Genomic DNA, 17,237 nt, shown 5'->3' with positions numbered 1-17,237 from the left:
ATGCCCAACACCTACAACCAGCACCTCCGATCTGATGTCACATTGATGGAATTCATGCATTTAACCACCAGCTATCATTTCATCTCATTCAATCATCATTATAGTCGTCCCACTAGGTGGCGCTCTAACCATTATAGACAAAGGGCATAACAAACATTTCCGAGCTCGAGTCTCATCACGCCTGCGACCTTTGGGAGAGATTGGACTTTGTGTCTTTGAGTGACAGCATATTACTGCTTTTTGGCGAGTGATTGAAACTCCACGTGCCGCCATGACCACCCCGTTTCCTAGAACGTAAAAAGCTTCGCAATTTAACATCACAAAGGTCTTTAGATTCCACACACTGGAGAATGGTTCAATATGATGAAATCCCTTGGAGGAGTTCGTCAAAGTATGAAGCCTGAAAAGAGGGGAAAATGCCGCCAAAATTACACATTAATTTTAAAATGGCTGACTTCCTGTTGGATTTGGGATATTGCTCCAAGAGACTTTTTTGTACATCTTGATATTTTCCATAAGCTTACCAGGTTTCAGACTCATAGATGAAACACAGAGCTGGGGCTGATGTTTTGAAATTTTGTAGGGGGCGCTGTGGAGCAATTTCGCCCTATTCAATGAAAATGATCACATGACAACAAAGCCTACATCCATTTGGAGGTGTGTGCCAAATTTCAAGCCTCTATAAACTTTCCAAGCCCCTCAAAAGCCACTTCATCTTTCATGGTGAATCGCGTTGCCACCAGGGTGCGCCGTTCAGTTTAAAGTCACAATTTTTGCACTGAAGCATCACGAGGGACTGATGTTGATATTCACCGCTTTTGAGGTGGCCACGATGAACCTGTGAAAATCAGTACAACAAAATTAAAGCCATGACATTTCCTGTTGCCACTAGGTGGCGCTGTCCGTATTTCCGACAATGGGCACATCAATCTGTTCAGGGCGGGTCTGACATCATGCCTGTAAAGTCTGGTACTGATCAGACTGGATTTCATTGAGTTATACTAATTTCTTTCTTCATGGCGTGACATCAAAGTTCGCCATGCTGCTGGGGTCACACCCTTTTGCGAAAAGTCACAGTTTTCACTGTAACCCAAGACCAACTCCTTAAGGCTTTTCTGGAGAAATTTGAGGCTGCAGATGCCACCCATCACTATACTGTACCCCAAAGTGTAAAACATGACATTTCCTGTTCCCACTAGGTGGCGCTGGCCCTTATGTCAAATATGGCAGTTGAAATATGTTCAGGGGTGGAGCCTTATCATATGTGTGCTCTTTGGTCAAGGTCAGAAAATGTATGACAAAATGAGAGGCAATAAGATTTTCATGGCGAGTCATCGAAATTCGCCATGGCGCCACGGCCTCACCGTATTGTGAAAACTCAAAAGCTCCGCAATTTAACATGGCACAAGGGTGTAGTTGACACTGACCAAATATGAAGGTTATGAAATGAAACCCCAAGGAGGAGTTCGCAAAAGTTCGAGGCATGGAAATGGCAAAATTAGAGCCAAAATGTCACCTTCTCTTCCAAATGGCGGACTTCCTGTTGGGTTTGCGTCAATGGGCCCACAGACTTTTTTGTTCGTCTTGGCATGATACACATGTGTGCCAAATTTCATACATGTAGCTCAAACGAGGTGGTCGTAGGGCTGCATTTAACAAGGCATAGGTGGCGCTCTAGAGCCATTTCCCAGTGCTCATATGTAAAACCATTAAAATACAAAATTTTTCACCAGACCTGGCATGTGTGCAAAATTTCATGAGTTTTTGAGCATGTTTAGGCCCTCAAAAAGGCCCTTGTTTCGCCTGAATAATAATAATAATAATAATAATAATTAAAGCTGCAAGCAGCGTTATGAGGGCCCTCGCACCCTGGCGTGTCGAGCCACGCCCAACACCTAAAACCAGCACGTCCAATGTGATGTCACATTGATGGAATTCATGCATTTAACCACCAGCTAACATTTCATCTCATTGAACCATGATTATAGTCGTCCCACTAGGTGGCGCTCTAACTATTACTGACAAATGGCATAACAAACATTTCCGAGCTCGAGTCTCATCACACCTGCGACGTTTGGGAGAGATTGGATATTGTGTTTTTGAGTGACAGCAGATTACTGCTTTTTGGCGAGTGATTCAAACTCTAAGTGCCGCCATGACCACCCCGTTTCCCTGAACGTAAAAAGCTTCGCAATTTAACATCACAAAGGTCTTTAGATTCCACAAACTGCAGATCGGTCCAATCTGATGAAATCCCTTGGAGGAGTTCGTCAAAGTATGAAGCCTGAAAAGAGGGGAAAATGTCGCCAAAATTACACATTAATTTTAAAATGGCTGACTTCCTGTTGGATTTGGGATATTGCTCCAAGAGACTTTTTTGTACATCTTAATATCTTCCATGAGCTTACCAAGTTTCAGACTCATAGATAAAACACAGAGCAGGGGCTGATATTTTGAAACTTTGTAGGGGGCGCTGTGGAGCAATTTCGCGCTATTCAATGAAAATGATCACATGACAACAAAGCCTTCATCCATTTGGGGGTGTGTGCCAAATTTAAAGCCTCTATAAACTTTCCAAGCCCCTCAAAAGCCACTTCATCTTTCATGTTGAACCGCGTTGCCACCAGGGTGCGCCGTTCAGTGTAAAGTCACAATTTTTGCACTGAAGCATCACGAGGGACTGATGGTGATATTCACCGCTTTTGAGGTGGCCACGATGAACCTGTGAAAATCAGTACAACAAAATTAAAGCCATGACATTTCCTGTGGCCACTAGGTGGCGCTGTCCGTATTTCCGACAATGGGCACGTCAATCTGTTCAGGGCGGGTCTGACATCATGCCTGTAAAGTCTGGTACTGATCAGACTGGATTTCATTGAGTTATACTAATTTGTTTCTTCATGGCGTGACATCAAAGTTCGCCATGCTGCTGGGGTCACACCCTTTTGCGAAAACTCACAGTTTTCACTGTAACCCAAGACCAACTCCTTAAGGCTTTCCTGGAGAAATTTGAGGCTGCAGGTGTCACCCATCACTATACTGTACCCCAAAGTGTAAAACATGACATTTCCTGTTCCCACTAGGTGGCGCTGTCCCTGGTGTCAAATATGGCAGTTGAAATATGTTCAGGGGTGGAGCCTTATCATATGTGTTCACTTTGGTCAAGGTCAGAAAATGTATGACAAAATGAGAGGCAATAAGATTTTCATGGCGAGTCATCGAAATTCGCCATGGCGCCACGGCCTCATAGTATTGTGAAAACTCAAAAGCTCCGCAATTTAACATGGCACAAGGGTGTAGTTGACACTGTCCAAATTTGAAGGTTATGAAATGAAACCCCAAGGAGGAGTTCGCAAAAGTTCGAGGCATGGAAATGGCAAAATTAGAGCCAAAATGTCACCTTCTCTTCCAAATGGCGGACTTCCTGTTGGGTTTGCGTCAATGGGCCCACAGACTTTTTTGTTCGTCTTGGCATGATACACATGTGTGCCAAATTTCATACATGTAGCTCAAACCATGTGGTCGTAGGGCTGCATTTAACAAGGCATAGGTGGCGCTGTAGAGCCATTTCCCAGTGCTCATATGTAAAACCATTAAAATACAAAATTTTTCACCAGACCTGGCATGTGTGCAAAATTTCATGAGTTTTTGAGCATGTTTAGGCCCTCAAAAAGGCCCTTGTTTGGGGTGAATAATAATAATAATAATAATAATAATAATAAGAAACGGAGCAGATACAATAGGGCCTTCGCACTCTCAGTGCTCGGGCCCTAATAATTAAAGCTGCAAGCAGCGTTATGAGGGCCCTCGCACCCCCGGCACGTCGAGCCACTGCCAACACCTAAAACCAGCACGTCCAATCTGATGTCACATTGATGGAATTCATGCATTTAACCACCAGCTAACATTTCAACTCATTCATTCATGATTAGCTAGTCGTTCCACTAGGTGGCACTCTAACCATTATGTACAAATGGCATAACAAACATTTCCGAACTCGAGTCTCATTATGCCTGCGACCTTTGGGTAAGATTGGACATTGTGTTTTTGAGTAACAGCAGATTACTGCGTTTTGGCGAGTGATTGAGAGTCTACGTGCCGCCATAACCACCCCGTTTCCCTGAACGTAAAAAGCTTCGCAATTTAACAACACAAAGGTCTTTGGATTCCACACACTGAAGAATAGTGCAATCTGATGAAATCCCTTGGAGGAGTTCGTCAAAGAACGATGCCTGAAAAGAGGGGAAAATGTTGCCAAAATTGCACATTAGTTTTAAAATGGCTGACTTCCTGTTGGATTTGGGATATTGCTCCAAGAGACTTTTTTGTACATCTTGATATCTCCTATAAGCTTACCAGGTTTCAGACTCATAGATGAAACACAGAGCTGGGGCTGTGGTTTTGAAATTTCGTAGGGGGCGCTGTGGAGCCATTTTGGGATATTCAATGAAAATGATCACATAACAACAAAGCCTTCGTCACATTGGAGGTGTGTGCCAAATTTCAGGCCTCTATAAACTTTCCAAGCCCCTCAAAAGCCACTTCATCTTTCATCGTGAACAGCGTTGCCACCAGGGTGCGCCATTCAGTTTAAAGTCACAATTTTTGCACTGAAGCATCACGAGGGACTGATGGTGATATTCACCGCTTTTGAGGTGGCCACGATGAACCTGTGAAAATCAGTACAACAAAATTAAAGCCATGACATTTCCTGTTGCCACTAGGTGGCGCTGTCCGTATTTCCGACAATGGGCACATCAATCTGTTCAGGGCGGGTCTGACATCATGCCTGTAAAGTCTGGTACTGATCAGACTGGATTTCATTGAGTTATACTAATTTGTTTCTTCATGGCGTGACATCAAAGTTCGCCATGCTGCTGGGGTCACACCCTTTCGCGAAAACTCACAGTTTTCACTGTAACCCAAGACCAACTCCTTAAGGCTTTCCTGGAGAAATTTGAGGCTGCAGATGTCACCCATCACAATACTGTACCCCAAAGTGTAAAACATGACATTTCCTGTTCCCACTAGGTGGCGCTGTCCCTGGTGTCAAATATGGCAGTTGAAATATGTTCAGGGGTGGAGCCTTATCATATGTGTGCTCTTTGGTCCAGATCGGAACATGTATGACAGAATGAGAGGCAATAAGATTTTCATGGCGAGTCATCAAAATTCGCCATGGCGCCACGGCCTCATAGTATTGTGAAAACTCAAAAGCTCCGCAATTTAACATGGCACAAGGGTGTAGTTGACACTGTCCAAATTTGAAGGTTATGAAATGAAACCCCAAGGAGGAGTTCGCAAAAGTTCGAGGCATGGAAATGGCAAAATTAGAGCCAAAATGTCACCTTCTCTTCCAAATGACGGACTTCCTGTTGGGTTTGCGTCAATGGGCCCACAGACTTTTTTGTTCGTCTTGGCATGATACACATGTGTGCCAAATTTCATACATGTAGCACAAACGATGTGGTCGTAGGGCTGCATTTAACAAGGCATAGGTGGCGCTCTAGAGCCATTTCCCAGTGCTCATATGTAAAACCATTAAAATACAAAATTTTTCACCAGACCTGGCATGTGTGCAAAATTTCATGAGTTTTTGAGCATGTTTAGGCCCTCAAAAAGGCCCTTGTTTGGGGTGAATAATAATAATAATAATAATTAAAGCTGCAAGCAGCGTTATGAGGGCCCTCGCACCCCCGGCACGTCGAGCCACGCCCAACACCTAAAACCAGCACGTCCGATCTGATGTCACATTGATGGAATTCATGCATTTAACCACCAGCTAACATTTCAACTCATTCATTCATGATTAGTTAGTCGTTCCACTAGGTGGCGCTCTAACCATTATGTACAAATGGCATAACAAACACTTCCAAGCTCGAGTCTCATCACACCTGAGACGTTTGGGAGAGATTGGACATTGTGTTTTTGAGTGACAGCAGATTACTGCTTTTTGGCGAGTGATTGAAACTCCACGTGCCGCCATAACCACCCCGTTTCCCTGGACGTAAAAAGCTTCACAATTTAACATCACAAAGGTCTTTAGATTCCACAAACTGCAGATCGGTCCAATCTGATGAAATCCCTTGGAGGAGTTCGTCAAAGAACGATGCCTGAAAAGAGTGGAAAATATTGCCAAAATTGCACATTAATTTTAAAATGGCTGACTTCCTGTTGGATTTGGGATATTGCTCCAAGAGACTTTTTTGTACATCTTGATATCTCCTATAAGCTTACCAGGTTTCAGACTCATACATAAAACACAGAGCAGGGGCTGTGATTTTGAAATATTGTAGGGGGCGCTGTGGAGCCATTTTGGGATATTCAATGAAAATGATCACATAACAACAAAGCCTTAACCACATTGGAGGTGTGTGCCAAATTTCAAGACTTTTTAAACTTTCCAAGCCCCTCAAAAGCCACTTCATCTTTCATGGTGAACAGCGTTGCCACCAGGGTGCGCCGTTCAGTTTAAAGTCACAATTTTTGCACTGAAGCATCACAAGGGACTGATGGTGATATTCACCGCTTTTGAGGTGGCCACGATGAACCTGTGAAAATCAGTACAACAAAATTAAAGCCATGACATTTCCTGTTCCCACTAGGTGGCGCTGTCCGTATTCCCGACAATGGGCACATCAATCTGTTCAGGGCGGGTCTGTCATCATGCCTGTAAAGTCTGGTACTGATCAGACTGGATTTCATTGAGTTATACTAATTTGTTTCTTCATGGCGTGACATCAAAGTTCGCCATGCTGCTGGGGTCACACCCTTTTGCGAAAAGTCACAGTTTTCACTGTAACCCAAGACCAACTCCTTAAGGCTTTTCTGGAGAAATTTGAGGCTGCAGATGTCACCCATCACTATACTGTACCCCAAAGTGTAAAACATGACATTTCCTGTTCCCACTAGGTGGCGCTGTCCTTGATGTCAAATATGGCAGTTGAAATATGTTTAGGGGTGGAGCCTTATCATATGTGTTCACTTTGGTCAAGGTCAGAAAATGTATGACAAAATGAGAGGCAATAAGATTTTCATGGCGAGTCATCGAAATTCGCCATGGCGCCACGGCCTCATAGTATTGTGAAAACTCAAAAGCTCCGCAATTTAACATGGCACAAGGGTGTAGTTGACACTGACCAAATATGAAGGTTATGAAATCAAACCCCAAGGAGGAGTTCGCAAAAGTTCGAGGCATGGAAATGGCAAAATTAGAGCCAAAATGTCACCTTCTCTTCCAAATGGCGGACTTCCTGTTGGGTTTGCGTCAATGGGCCCACTGACTTTTTTGTTTGTCTTGGCATGATACACATGTGTGCCAAATTTCATACATGTAGCCCAAACGATGTGGTCGTAGGGCTGCATTTAACAAGGCATAGGTGGCGCTCTAGAGCCATTTCCCAGTGCTCATATGTAAAACCATTAAAATACAAAATTTTTCACCAGACCTGGCATGTGTGCAAAATTTCATGAGTTTTTGAGCATGTTTAGGCCCTCAAAAAGGCCCTTGTTTCACCTGAATAATAATAATAATAATAATAATAATAATAATAATAATAATAATAATAATAATAATAAACGGAGCAGATACAATAGGGCCTTCGCACTCTCGGTGCTCGGGCCCTAATAATAATAATAATAATAAGAAACGGAGCAGATACAATAGGGCCTTCGCACTCTCGGTGCTCGGGCCCTAATAATAATAATAAGAAACGGAGCAGATACAATAGGGCCTTCGCACTCTCGGTGCTCGGGCCCTAATAATAATAAGAAACGGAGCAGATACAATAGGGCCTTCGCACTCTCAGTGCTCGGGCCCTAATAATAATAAGAAACGGAGCAGATACAATAGGGCCTTCGCACTCTCGGTGCTCGGGCCCTAATAATAATAATAATAATAATAATAATAATAAGAAACGGAGCAGATACAATAGGGCCTTCGCACTCTCGGTGCTCGGGCCCTAATAATAATAATAATAATAATAATAATAAACAGAGCAATTACAATAGGGCCTTCGCACTGTCAGTGCTCGGGCCCTAATAATAATAATAAGAAACGGAGCAGATACAATAGGGCCTTCGCACTCTCGGTGCTCGGGCCCTAATAATAATAATAATAATGGATTGGATTTATATAGCGCTTTTCAAGGCACCCAAAGCGCTTTACAATGCCACTATTCATTCACTCTCACATTCACACACTGGTGGAGGCAGCTACAGTGGTGATAAACTTATTTAGCAACTAACAGCTTCCTCTGTTCTGAGAACATACAGATGCAGAAAAGGGGAACCTCAGCTCTGAGTTCTTGGAATAACTTTGTTATCTTTGTACACACGTGTAACCAGCTTGTATAAATAAAGAACGCAGACAGTGACAGAGCACGAATCCGTGAGCGTCTCTCTGCGAGTACGAGCGCTCTGGCTGCCCTCGGGAGTAAAGACAACTGCAGTGTTTGTGTTTTCTAACTCAGGTGTCTCAGCTGAAGAACTGTTGGGAGATTCTTAGAAATTCCCTGACAGATAGCAATGCTCAAAAAGGCATATAGTTCAATTCAATTCAATTTTATTTATATAGCGCCAAATCACAACAAAAGTCGCCTCAAGGTGCTTCAACAATCATATGACCCCGGGGCCTGGCGCCTGTTGCTCGGTCAGGCTTCCTCCGGGGTGCGGGGGGGCCCTCGGGCCTCCGGCCTCTGGGCCTGCGGCTCGGTTCACTCTGGCACAGCTGGCTGCCGGCAGAGCCGGCGGGCACGCCGGTGCAGCCCCCTCTAGCTTCTGCTCGATGGCTACTGGGTGACCCCTCGTCTGGGGATCCTCAGCCCTTCCCATGAGGGTGGCACGGATGCCCTCCAGTGGTCCTCCTTGGGCTCTCGCACTCTGGGGCCTCTGGATGTCTGGGGCCTGGATCTCCTCCATGCCTACTTCATGCCCTGGGGGACAGGGCTATGGCTCTCTACATCCTCTTGCAGACCATTACATGGGGAAACCATTTGAATATAAGCGCGCTGATCCACACAGGTGTGCACATGGATGTTCACTGTTCATAGACTTAAATCACACCTTTCTTGGCTGCTACGTCAAAGCACATTGTGCGCTGTCTGTCCTGCGTGCTGCACAACAACATTCAATATTTAGTGTTTACTGCTGTTTACACTTAGCTAGATTAATGTGATGCTAGAATAATGTGTTGTGTTTAGTATGTTGCTTTGGCTTTTTATTGCTTGTTTTCTATTCTTTTTCTCTCAACAGGTGATCCAGGAGATTTTTTTCCCCTTTCTCACTGTCCCTCTCCCCTTCTGTTTTTCTTTTCCTTCCTCTTTCTTTCTCCCTTTCCTATCCCTCACTCATGTCTGTCCCGTGTGTAAAATAAAATAAAATAAATAATAAAAACAAAAGTCGATCAAATGGACCAATACGGCAATGCCATGATGACCCATTTGGCAAAATAAATCCATTGGGTATCCTTGTAGGTCTTCAGACAACAATTCTGAGGACTAAAGAACCAAATGGGACAGGAAAAAAAAAAAAAAGAAATTCCCTGACAGATAGCAATGCTCAAAAAGGCATATAGTTCAGTTCAATTCAATTTTATTTATATAGCGCCAAATCACAACAAAGGTCGCCTCAAGGTGCTTCAACAATCATATGACCCCCTATGAGCAGCACTTTGGCAACAGCGGGAAGGAAAAACTCCCTTTTAACAGGAAGAAACTTCCGGCAGAACCAGGCTCAGGGAGGGGCGGGGCCATCTGCTGTGACCGGTTGGGGTGAGAGAAGGAAGACAGGATAAAGACATGCTGTGGAAGAGAGACAGAGGTTAATAACAGATATGATTCAATGCAAAGAGGTCTGTTAATACATAGTGAGTGAGAAAGATGACTGAGGAAGAAATACTCAATGCATCATGGGAAACCCCCGGCAGCCTACGTCTATTGCAGCATAACTAAGGGAGGATTCAGGGTCACCTGGTCCAGCCCTAACCATATGCTTTAGCAAAAAGGAAAGTTTTAAGCCTAATCTTAAAAGTAGAGATAGTGTCTGTCTCCCGAATCCAAACTGGAAGCTGGTTCCACAGAAGAGGGGCCTGAAAACTGAAGGCTCTGCCTCCCATTCTACTTTTAAATACTCTAGGAACAACAAGTAGGCCTGCAGAACGAGAGCGAAGTGCTCTAATAGGGTGATATGGTACTACAAGGTCATTAAGATAAGATGGGGCCTGATTATTTGAGACCTTGTATGTGAGGAGCAGGATTTTGAATTCAATTCTGGATTTAACAGGAAGCTAATGAAGGGAAGCCAAAACAGGAGAAATATGCTCTCTCTTTCTAGTCCCTGTCAGGACTCTTGCTGCAGCGTTTTGGATTAGCTGAAGGCTTTTCAGCGAGTTTTTTGGACATCCTGATAATAATGAATTACAGTCGTCCAGCCTGGAAGTAATAAATGCATGAACTAGTTTTTCAGCGTCACTCTGAGACAGGATATTTCTAACTTTAGAGATGTTGCGCAAATGGAAGAAAGCAGTCTTACATATTTGTTTAATAAGTGTGTTGAAGGACATATCCTGGTCAAAAATGACTCCAAGGTTCCTCACAGCGTTACTGGAGGCCAAGGTAATGCCATCCAGAGTAAGAATCTGGTTAGATACCATATTTCTAAGATTTTCAGGGCCGAGTACAATAAGCTCAGTTTTATCTGAATTAAGAAGCAGAAAGTTAGCGGCCATCCAGGTCTTTATGTCTTTAAGACATTCCTGCAGTTTAACTAATTGGTGTGTGTTATCTGGCTTCATGGACAGATAGAGCTGGGTGTCATCTGCATAGCAGTGAAAATGTATGCTATGTCTTCTAATGATACTGCCTAAGGGAAGCATGTATAATGTAAACAGAATTGGTCCTAGCACTGAACCCTGTGGAACTCCATAATTGACCTCAGTGTGTGAAGAGGACTCTCCATTTACATGCACAAACTGGAGTCTATTAGATAGATATGATACAAACCACTGCAGCGCAGTACCTGTAATACCTACAGCATGTTCTAATCGCTCTAATAGGATATTATGGTCAATAGTATCGAATGCTGCACTGAGGTCTAGCAGGACAAGCACAGAGATGAGTCCACTGTCAGAGGCCATAAGAAGATCATTTGTAGCCTTCACTAAAGCTGTTGAAACCTGACTGAAACTCTTAAAATAAGCCATTCCTCTGCAGATGATCTGTTAGCTGTTTGACAACTACTCTTTCAAAGATTTTTGATATGAAAGGAAGGTTGGAGATTGGCCTATAATTAGCTAAGACTGCTGGATCTACAGATGGCTTTTTGAGTAAAGGTTTAACTACAGCCACCTTGAAGGCCTGTGGTACATAGAGGATTATTAGAGATAGTTTGATCATGTTGAGGCTGTCATTTTTAGCATCTACATCAGGGGTCAGCAACCCTAGGCACGCGTGCCACAGTTTGCACGTGAAGGGTTAAGTGTTGGCACAACCAATGCTGGACTGGCCATCGGGCATTTCCTCGGTGGCCCGGTAACTTTTTTTTCCCCTCTGTACACAAATATTAAAATAAACAATAAAAACAATAGACATTATATACAATGTAAAAGATCAAATGTAAATAATGTAAAAAAAATTAAATAAAATATGTAGATCAACAAAAGGCTTGTTTGAACAGAAAAGATTTTAACTGTTTTTTAAAAGAATCCACAGAGTCAAGCAAACGTAATTGATGTGGTAAACTGTTCTACAGGCTTGGTGCAACTGACTGAAAGGCTGTCCCCTTTTGTCTTCAGTCGTGTACGGGGAACAACTAACAGACTCTGAGTCTGTGAGCGGAGATGACAAGCAGCAGTGTATTTTATAAGAAGCTTGGATAAATAATCTGGGGCCTGGCCATTTAGTGCTCTGTATGTTAAAACAAGAATTTTAAAGCAAATTCTAAACTGTATTGGGAGCCAATGTAAAGAATATAAGATGGGAGTGATGTGAACACGCTTGGTAGAGCGAGTTAGTTGTCTGGCTGCTTCGTTTTGTATTGCCTGGAGGCGACAGAGAGATGATTTATCCAAGCTAGTAAACAGGGAATTACAGTAATCTAAGTGTGATGACACAAATGCATGAATGAGTTTTTCCAGTTCAGCTGAGGAAACCACATGTCGCAGTTTAGAGATGTTTCTTAAATGATAGAAACAGGAACGACAAAAATATTTTACATGAGAGTCAAGGCCCAAAGAAGAGTCGAATATTACTCCAAGACTGTGAATATTTTACTTGACAGACTGTGTATAAAAGGCCCCAAGAAGAAGAAGAAAGTGTGTACATTATTGTACTTTATTGAGCCCCGTGGGGAAATTGCTCTCTGCATTTAACCCATTCACTCAGTGAAGCAGTGGGCAGCCATTGGGCGCCCGGGGAGCAGTGTGTAGGGACGGTACCTTGCTCAGGGGTACCTCAGGGTAGCTGTTAAGGGGAATCGACCTTCCGATCATGGGGCAACCACTCTACCTACTGAGCTATCCCTGCCCAAAGTTCATATAATAGTTTTACTGGTGTTTATAAGTTTATATAAGTTCATGTAATGTTCCATCTTCTGTCAGTTTGGGCCAGCCCACCTTCTAGTGACATCATCCGGTTAGTAAGGTGGGCAGTTTAATGGCGGCTGAGCAGTGTTGGTCCGGAGGGGGTGCACTGATTCCTGGGGCATGTTAGGTGTGCGTAAATGACAAGTAAGTAGTGACCTGTGTCGTATTTTGCCTTTGTTGTGTCAGTACTGTAGTATGTTACCATTTAGGAGCTAATGTAGTCCATAGTTGGAGCGGTAGGCCACGCATGCAACGCGTGAGTTCACCCTCATTTCATATGCTAACTTATGTTGTTAGCTTGGCCCCGGTTTAGCTTGTTGACGCATGTACGGTCGCTCGTATGTCCATAATGTCATTCCTGTGTTATCAGACCTTCTCTATATGTTGTATGTGATGCTTGTGATTGTTTACTTTGAAGTAGCGGAGTTTGTAGCGAACAATTAGGTACGTGGATTAATAAAATAGCAAACGTAGTATAACCGGAAGTATGGCGTCCCGCTTGCCCTTCACAATAAGAGCATTATAGCGGAATATAATGGGGGACGCTTTTATTTTGTATAACTACCGGAAGTAGTTCACATGTACTGACGGTTGCTTAACCTCGCACTAATGCTATTTAGTTGCATAGTGTGAGCAGTTTGAAGTGTATTATATTTTTCTGATCTTTATATTTGATTATGTTAACTATGTTGTATTATGTTTATATTTGAGTATTTGACTTTTCCATTCTCTTTATTTATTGTTATTTCCCTTGTTTATTTCCTTTGTAGGAAACCACACACACACACACCCAGACACACACTTATGTACACCCGCTGTGTTACAGCCCCAGAAATTAAGCGGTGACAATAAAGTGCCTCAAACGGAACCTTAAGCTCTCTCCTTCTTTCGTGCTCTGGGCAATTTGGCCTTAAGTGGTGTTCTGGCCGACACACCGGGGTGACCGTAGTGCTCAAAGACTGAATCAGTGCCACAGCCGTGCCTATCTTTGATATCTCCACTACAGACTGTGCAGTGAGAATTCAGTCAAAGCATTTAACTGAGATGTGAAAAAACTAAGCTGAACTCTACATCTTGTTGTGGTCTCCTGTGGCTTTAGGTGCTGACATGCCTTCCATCTGTTCTCCTGCATTTTCATTTACAACCGTAAAATATCTCCACATGGTGCTCCTCTCTCTCTCTCTCTCTCTCTCTGCACCCCAAATGCGTCTTCCAAGCGCATCTGAGTCACGTGACCGCACAGTAACAAATCCCAGCAGGGCAAAAAGAAGGGGGCGGAGCAAAGTGAGTCTGCCGCATAAGAAGCGGTGTTTTCACAGACAGAGCTGCTTTTTCATCCAAAGGGAGTAAAGTTCTAAATTTAGAGGAGAGGGACGAACTAAAGCATCGATCATAAACCACTACCACCGTTTGGATCGATATCTGCATCGATCTGCCCACCCTTGTCTCCTGGATCGTAGCCGAGATCAGCGTGAACCACGTGGGTCTCTGCTCCCTGATCTGTTTCCTGTGTTTGGAAAGAGTTGCAGCTTCATCGCGGAGTTTCTCTCGGTTTGTGGGCTCATCTAAAGGTAAGCACCGAGCTAACTTTACTGTGAGTTCAGTTCATGTTGAGTTTAGCTCCTGAATGAGGTCTTCTGCTGCTCTCCTCGGTGTCTGTTCACAGTTTATTGTGAACACGTTGAGAGAAGAGTGAGAGAGTGTTTGGAGAAAAACACCAACTAATCATTAGCTCAGCATGCTGGGAGAAGTTGGAGCAGAAAAGTCTTTTCATTGTCCCTGCAGCTGTTTTTCTGCCTGCACCAAACCTCTACAGCCTGATTTCTATTTGAAGTGATAACAGGAAATGGCGGCGCGGCAGTAGCACGCAGCGGCCACTCCGGAGCCAAAACTGGTGCTGCATTGTTTATTGTTTACGTTTTTGTGTGTAGCGTGCTTATTTTGCACTATGTATGGATAACGTCGCAACTGGTGTCGGTGTTCGTGCATACAACAGCCAGACACTTTTCAACCTAAATAACCTAGTTGACGACATCCAGGAGGGGCTGCGGGAAACGCTGCGTGAACTCGGCTTGCTCCGCGAACCAGGCCTCGAAGCCTCGGCGTTGCCTGATGCCGGCGGACGGAGGCGGAGACATCGGAAGCGTTGCGCGAGGAAGCGGAAGCGCGGCAAGCGGGCGGGAGTCTGTGCTAGGCTAAAAACAAACCCTTGCCGGCCGGCTCTACCGTCCATCATCTTATCCAACGTCTGCTCCCTGGATAACAAACTGGATTACATCCGACTCCAGCAGGCCACACAGCGTGAGATTAGAGACTGCTGTGTCTTTGTTTTCACGGAAACATGGCTCAGCGAAAGAGTACCGGACGCCGCTATTCAGCTAAACGGGCTGGCCTCGTTTCGCGCCGACAGAAATGCAGCTCTGTGCGGTAAGACTCGCGGTGGCGGCTTGTGTGTTTACATCAACGAGAAATGGTGCAAGAACTCTGTGCTAGTCTCTAGTTATTGCTCATCCCTGGTGGAGTTTGTGACTGTTAGATGCAGACCTTTTTACTTACCACGGGAATTCACCACTGTTTTCATTATCGGAGTGTACATTCCACCTAGCGCTAATGCTAAGGAAGCGCTATGGGAATTGTATACAAAGATCAGTGAACTGCAAAATACACACCCGGATGGACTGTTTATTGTTGCTGGGGACTTCAACCATGCAAATCTCAAGTCAGTGCTTCCTAGATTCCATCAGTATGTGGACTTTGCAACGAGGGGAGAAAACACGCTGGATCTTGTTTACACAAACATCCCCGGCGCATATCGGGCAGAGCCCCGCCCCCACCTCGGCTACTCAGACCACATCTCTGTTATGCTAATTCCAGCATACAGACCACTCGTCAGGCGATCAAAACCGGTTCTGAAGCAGGTGAAAACCTGGCCAGCAGGAACCATCTCTGCTCTTCAGGACTGTTTTGAGAGCACTGACTGGAACATGTTTAGAGAGGCTGCAACTTACGGCGACTTCACTGACTTGGAGGAGTACACATCATCAGTGTCCAGCTATATCAACAAGTGCACCGATGACGTCACTGTCTCCAAGATCATCATCTCACGACCCAACCAGAAACCGTGGATTACTGCGGAAGTGCGTGCACTTCTAAGGACCCGAGACTCTGCCTTCAAAGAGGGAGATAAGGTGGCGCTTAGAAGAGCGAGGGCTGAACTTTCTCGGGCCATCAGAGAGGCGAAGCGCGCACACGCCCAGAGAATCCACAACCACTTTAAGGACAGCGGCGACACACGACGCATGTGGCAGGGCTTACAAGCCATCGCTAACTACAGGACGACACCACCTGCCTGTGACAGTGACGGCTCCCTCCCAGATGTGCTTAACAACTTCTATGCTCGGTTCGACAGGCAGAACGACGTGGCGGCGAGGAAGACCACCCCTCCTCCGAACGACCAGGTCCTGTGTCTCACTACAGCTGAGGTGAGGAAAACTCTACGCAGAGTCAATCCACGTAAAGCTGCTGGACCAGACAACATCCCAGGCAGAGTGCTCAGAGAATGTGCTGATCAGCTGGCAAATGTTCTCACCGACATCTTCAACATCTCTCTGAGCAGTGCCGTTGTCCCCACGTGCTTCAAGGCCACCACCATCGTCCCCGTGCCCAAGAAGTCTTCTGTGTCCTGTCTCAATGACTACCGCCCTATCGCACTTACACCCACCATCATGAAGTGCTTCAAACGGCTCGTCATGAGACACATCAAGACCCTGCTGCCCCCCTCACTGGACCCAATGCAATTTGCATACCGCCATAACCGCTCAACGGACGACGCCATCTCCACTGCACTCCATCTTGCCCTGACACACTTGGACAAGAAGGACTCACACGTCCGAATGCTGTACATAGATTTCAGCTCAGCATTTAACACGATCATCCCCCAACAACTGATCGGAAAGCTGAGCCTGTTAGGCCTGAACACCTCCCTCTGCAACTGGATCCTGGACTTTCTGACCGGAAGGCCTCAGTCAGTACGGATCGGGAACTGCACCTCCAGCACCACCACACTGAGCACTGGGGCCCCACAAGGCTGTGTACTCAGTCCTCTGCTGTTCACACTGCTGACTCATGACTGTGTAGCAACACACAGTTCAAATCACATCATTAAGTTCGCTGATGACACGACCGTGGTGGGTCTCATTAGCAAGAACGACGAGTCAGCGTACAGAGAGGAAGTGCAGAGACTAACGGACTGGTGTAAGGACAACAACCTGTCTCTGAATGTTGACAAGACAAAAGAGATGGTTGTTGACTTTAGGAGGACACGAGGCGACCACTCACTGCTGAGCATCAACGGCTCCTCTGTGGAGATCGTTGACAGCACCAAATTCCTGGGTGTACACCTGGAGAAGGACCTCGGCTGGTCCCTCAACACCAGCTCCCTGCACAAGAAAGCCCAACAGCGTCTCTTCTTTCTGAGAAGACTGAGAAAGGCCCGGCTTCCACCACCGATCCTGACCACCTTCTATAGAGGAACTATTGAGAGCATCCTGAGCGGCTGCATCACTGTCTGGTTTGGGAGCTGTGCCATATCAGACCGCAAGACCCTACAGCGGATAGTGGGAACAGCAGAGAAGATCATCGGGGTCTCTCTACCCTC

General features: G+C 45.1%; 1 protein-coding gene across 9 annotated transcripts in view; it reads left to right on the top strand.

Annotated features, from left to right (window-relative positions):
- LOC309713967 (uncharacterized protein) overlaps positions 1 to 17,237 on the top strand; it is a 279,275-nt gene that overhangs the window by 199,030 nt on the left and 63,008 nt on the right. For 2 of the 9 annotated variants that reach the window (XM_082545973.1, XM_082545971.1), the window contains exon 1: positions 12,511 to 12,724. The exons of 1 other annotated variant lie outside the window; for it this stretch is intronic. The gene's annotated coding sequence lies outside the window, so the exon portion shown is untranslated. Of the gene's footprint in view, positions 1 to 12,507; positions 12,725 to 13,350; positions 14,152 to 17,237 lie in introns of those variants that run through there. 6 more of the 9 variants (XR_014278759.1, XR_014278760.1, XM_082545972.1 and 3 more) reach the window with 5 other exon arrangements.

This window comes from Aulonocara stuartgranti (genome assembly GCF_965226115.1).
Source record: "Aulonocara stuartgranti genome assembly, chromosome: 9".
In the NCBI taxonomy this organism is placed as follows: Eukaryota; Metazoa; Chordata; class Actinopteri; order Cichliformes; family Cichlidae; genus Aulonocara; species Aulonocara stuartgranti.
The sequence above is the reverse complement of the archived record's forward strand: the minus strand, read 5'-3'. Positions and strand labels throughout refer to the sequence as shown.